The sequence below is a fragment of the Toxotes jaculatrix genome, chromosome 3 (assembly GCF_017976425.1).
Source record: "Toxotes jaculatrix isolate fToxJac2 chromosome 3, fToxJac2.pri, whole genome shotgun sequence".
In the NCBI taxonomy this organism is placed as follows: Eukaryota; Metazoa; Chordata; class Actinopteri; family Toxotidae; genus Toxotes; species Toxotes jaculatrix.
The window spans coordinates 6,478,046-6,484,045 of NC_054396.1; positions in this window are offsets into that span (position 1 = coordinate 6,478,046).

A 6,000-nucleotide genomic window follows, 5' to 3' on the forward strand; every position below is an offset into this window, starting at 1 on the left:
TACTCGGCATCGGGGTTACAATTATGGAAGACGCTTCCTGCACACGTCAGGCTGAGACTAATTGTGTGAGCTTTTACACTTCAGGATTTTTAAACCTTGTGTAACAGCTCACTGACAAATAGTCGATCCCAAGTGATTCTGTGCAAGCTAAGCTGTGACAATCTCATTACCAGTCCTGTCTCACCTTTGCAACATCCAGCAGGCTTTGTTTACATTCTGGAAATGTGCACAGAACTGTTCAGTTAATGTTAACAAGGCAGCTACAATTTATTGTTAGATTTGTTTAATGGTTAGTTGTGCAAAAAAAGCCTACCAGTTGTATTATAATTATCACGTGTGGCTCGAAGCCAGAGCAAATTTTATCCATCTAAAGATTTCTTTTTTAAATATATAATGAACACTTCAACACATATGTACACAGGTTGATTTAGGTAAAACAGGTAGGTCATAACATGTAGTGAAAGTGAGGCTTGGAGTTTTCCCATCCTACTGATCCTAGTGGATTACCTGCAGTTAAAGCAGCTTACAGACCATGTTATGCAGGTTAAATAGGTGACTTCAGACCACTGCCTTCTTGGTTACCGTAGTTCACAAAACTCTACTGAACACATATCTGTCTCTTCAAACCAAACACCTGGCAGATAATTTTCCCTGGCGTATGTGTAGGGCCTGTCATATTGATTATGCCGTAACCAAGGGGGTGTGGTGAAGTGATCCTCTACTCTGTGGACAGTGTTTATGAAGAGGGGGGTTAGCTGAATGTGGCCGCATATTTGATCACTTCTGTTTTCTATAGAAAACCTGTTCTAAGAGCCTGACAGAAAATTAATCTCTGAAAAACATGAACCCAAGGGTCACCATCTATCACCAACTGAGAGGTTAGCACACAATGTCAGACAGAATCAAAGATGCAGCCAAGGACTTATTTTTCCTACATTGGTAACAAGTCATACCACAAAATCACAAGGCCTAATTAGAATATCTCTGCAGCTGGTCTAATCAGACTATTTCCATTGGGAATATGCAGGTCATTATACCAGCATAATTGTCTTTTATTTTTAGTGAGGTAGATCTCCTTATACTTGGGTGCCATACCAATACCTGTTGTCTTGCAACAAGACAAGAGGCGGGACCTCTTTTTCAAAGGGCATCAACATTAACATCAACCAAAAGGCTACGAGCTTATAAAAAGAACCGAGGCGCACAAAAAGTCGTCATTATATGCTTATATAACGCATGATGATTCGGCAGGAAGAAGCTTATTTGAGAAACCTGGTTTCTTCTGATGTGCGGATGTGGCAGTCTACTTGTCCATGTCTGAGTCCTGTGTGTGTGTGATCTGAATACACTGAAGAAAGGTAAACCTTTGTCTGTGCAGCTGATTTGACTCAACAGGGACCTTGATGTCATTAACAGTCTGCATACATCACAGAGCGAAAGCGGCTGACAGACAGTGACAGGATAATAGACTGGTGTTTGTATGACCTTCTTTTCACACTATGCCAGAAGGTCCTGTAATCGGTTAATAATGTCAAAGTGTGGTTTTACACCACATTTGTTCACACCTCACAGTTCTGTTCTCCAGTTGTGTACGTCACATACTGATCCTGAGAAAGCCTGACTCATTACTCCAGTTCTCGAAGCTCCAATCATAGAGTTTAAATTGTCAGCTGAAATAGGTTTAGAGAGGAGAGAGGCTGGATGTGAGGCTGCTGAAGTTAAAAGAAGTTCTGTCTGTATTCTACATTTAGTTTGGAATTGCTAATAAGTCATTATCTATGGTTCTTGCTCCCAGTGGTATCATGTCTTCAGTGGTTCACTGTCCCAGATCCAGAACACCAGTTAGAGGCCACCACATTGTTTATAGAGTTACAGAGTTACAGAGACCTCCATCTCTCCTTTTAACAAGACTAAGATGTGTTCTGGACTTTGGAACTCAATCTCTTCTCTGAAATCAAAATTGAAAATTCATTCCTGGAGGAACAATGAGAAACACAAGAGACTCTTTATTGCTAGTATATTTAGCTCCACTCTGACATTTCTGATGAATGTGGGGATTGGTTTGCAGGCATGGCCCACACAGAGGACTATCGGGGCCTCAGACAAGAAAACTACCAACCATTGTGCCCACTCATCGCTGCTAAGGGAAGGCCTGAATCTGCACATGAGAATACTCACTCTAACGCATGCACAACGATGAATCTCACAATCTGTGCACCCACACAGATGGTCGCTGCATTTTGTCATCCCTCTGTCTCTCGTACATTCCAAGCATGCAGATGCTGTATTCATTTATTTGTTAGTCATTTGTTGATTCTGTTAGAGAAAGCAGCTCCATGTCTCTAAGTCAGCAACAAGTCAGACTATCAATTGGGATGAATCACTCCTCCCTCCCACCAAACTTGTGCTCTTGTTCATGACCCCATGAGAAAGCAATCTGTCTCCACACCCATCCCATCTCATATGTATCTATATCAATGGCTCTGTTGCGGTCATGCTCTGTGTGGGGAAAAAACCTTCTCGCAGCTAACAAGCTCTTCAGGTTCAAGCAGGGTACTATAATAAAAGATATTCAGAGAATAAAGAAAGCATTATGTTTACCAAGCTACAAATCAAACCGTTTCTGACATCACAGCTGCCGCAGTTCGCAAACACAGCAGCAATTGTGTTATGTCCAGTTTTATATATTTATATATGTAAAACCCATCTTCTGCTCTGTGGTAGAATGGAAGGCAGTTGTCTGTACAGTGTAACCATGACAACTGAGTACTCAGCGATCTGTATTCAACTTCACTTCATGACAGATTTAACGAAAGCCTGGAAACACTTAGTGGAAATTCTCTCAGATTTGTCGATGTCATGAATTTGATGCACAAACTCAACGATGCTCTGAGGACGCAGCACTCATCTTCCATGCTTCCTTTCACACTGATAATGATTCGACAAAGACAGTAGCATAGTCTGTGGTTCTGAGTGTAATTTTGATATCGTTTGGGATATAATTTCATAATGATGACTAATTGTATAACCAGTAAGACAGGAGAGTGTCTGGCAGTACAGAAAGTGGCGTCACATGCATAATAAGTGTTTTTTTCCCACTGCATCATTCCACAGCTGGATTTTATGTCAGCACTATAAATACAGTGTACAGGGCTTTTTTTGGCCTCAGAGTACTTTATAACATAGCAATCTGCAGCCATTTACCTCTTAAAGACCTCACTGTGCCCAGTGAAAAGAAGATTAGGAATGTAGAAAATGAAGAGAAGCACTTTCATGGTAATGGACTCTTAACACTTGTGTATCCCCACTCACTCCACTCTTATTATCCCTCTAGGTTCTGTAGCTAAGAAACCAAATTAACAGCTAATCAGCGGGTTTGTGTGATGCCATTTTAGAGATGAAAGTGCTCTTTCTCTTCCGGTGTCTGTCTGTCTCTCATTCATGTTGCAATTAAGTATGAATAATCAAGCTTTTACACATTTTCAAATGTAACCATGTACTGTATGCAGACTTTAATGGAGAAATTGGAGGTGGGCTTCTTCACTGTTTTGGAAAAAATACCTGCCTCACTGTGAGGGTGGTCTGCCTGTTCTTTATTTTAGTTATACACCTAATTATTTTTGAGTTTTGTATTGTACAATGCCTCTGACTGTTTCAGCCCATGGAAAAGTCTGTTCCAATTCCTGTAACTGAAAACGTCACACTGTGATTTTAATGGGTCAACTGCACTCACAACCAGATCACTCAAAGTTGTGAGACTAAGTTTTCCAAAATTTACATTACAAACATGGAAACCTGGTGGTCCACGGGCCAAAACCACAAAATGCTATCTGTCTATATGAGTATGATATGAGTATGGTTTAAAGACCTGGCAACATTCAACAACAGTCTCTTTGAAACAAAAAGAAAAAACATATACACAAACGTGGCTTCTACTAAACAGCCTCTGAAGGTGTGTCGTCAATACAAACCCAGGAATCTGTCTGCCAGGAGCCGAGTCAGTGTTTCTGACAGGAGACTGCACACACAACTGAGGTCTTTATCTCATGTCCTTTCACACTTTGACACGCACAGCATGACCCCGTCTTTGTGAGGCAGTGTGTGTGCTTCTGTTTTTGACATTATATACATCAATTAATGTAGACATTGACAAAAACCTCCAGTCACATGGATTTAATCATTCAGAGACATGTTCACTGAATAAAAATGCAGAATTTCATTTTATAATTTCTATGATTTTATTAGTTAGCTACTTGCAAATAAGCATTGTTTTATGTATTAACCATAGTACTTTGTGCTATGTGTTTTATTGAGATATGTGTGTGTGTTTGGGATGAATAAAGTTATTAAATTGAATTAAATGTAATAGTTGAAAAATACTACTACTACTACGACTATTACTACTACCACTGCTGCTATTATAGTACTACTACCACTATTGATAATAATTCATTAACAAAAAAAAACGTCTTTATTCGGTCACGACAACAATGACTTTGAACTGGAGTTTCAGTTTCACATTGTGAAAACACGGCAATTGAAATGCCTAAAGAACTACATTACCCAGAGGGCTCTGGTGCCGTATAAATAGTAACGAAAGGGGCGTTCCCTCAGTGACATGTGGAGGAGGTAAGAAGCGGATTGTTGCCGAGGACGCATTCAGCTGTCAGAGATAACGCCGCTCAGCCTGCTCTTACCTGGAGTTTCACTGCCATGGACTTAACCGAGGATAGCGCTGTGGAAATTATCCTGTGCTGACCCACTTCTTCACACGTTTCTCTGCCTCTCCATCTTTGACGCCTTCTCTTATTTCTGCCAGGTAAAGTCCTTATCTGTCTGTAGTTTTCCCAGCAAGGGTTATTGTTCGTCTTGTCGCTTGGCTGTAAGCATCCCTGTCAAGGAAGTAGCCCACGCGCTCATTTGTTGCTGTAGCTCGTGCGATGGAAAAAAAAAAAATGTGGCGACTTGACATTTAAGTCGAAATGTGTGTGTCCCATTTGGCGTTTCAGAAAACGTTTAAAATGAGTCACCAGTTACTTTACACGTTTTGGCATTAGGCTATGCAGAATAACACAAAATACAAACTTGATGCTGTGTGTTTCTCAGTTGTGTGGGACATTAAATCTGGGTGAACAGTAAATATAACCTTCAGCTGTATCATCATCCGCACCAATAAGTATTAGCCTATTTAATGAAAACTGTCATGGATATGCACATATCCAATATCTCAAGCTGTAATGACTGAAACAGTTTAGGTTGTTTTTTTCTTTTTCTTTTTTTTTCTTACCCAGAACAACATCCTTGTTAACAGCAAAAGGACAGACCACAAAGCCCACCTCTGTAAGTGCTGTTGGGTTGTGTAGCACAGGCTTATATATTCTCTGTACCTGAGAACAGACTAAAGGATGGTGACCTAAATTCAGTATGCACTGGCCTCATGCAGCTGACAAGAGCACAGTGCACGTGAAAACTGTATTCTATATTTTTGTTTCATTTTTAATAATTCTTTACTTGTGGTTTCCACAAATGTGCGACTTCAATAAGCGCTAAAGTTAAGCAATTTCTCAGCTCCACTCATTCATGGTATTTGTGTCTTTTAAATTTGTGTTTTAAATTTTACGGAGGATTTCACAGTGGGTGGTGCTCCGAGAATGAGCTAAAGAAATGAGGATGGTCTGGACCCCAATAACCACAAAGCCTAGCGACAGCAAAGTTAATATCGTAGAAGTAATAGTTCCCCTGGATGATCATGACCACTACTGGTTACAGTTTATTCACAACAAAATTAGCCATTGACCACCTGTTAGAAACATAACCTGTAAAAAAAATAATGTTCAGTGTTTTTACTTAAAGTGATTTATACAGTATAAGAAATATGGAAAAATGTGATTTTTTTCAGGTAATCTGTTCAAAATGATTCTAGTTGTGTGATTTGATTGGGTCCTGCTGTATGTCAGGATGCTTGAATAAGCTGTGTTGTCAATCTTTTGCAGGTGTAGT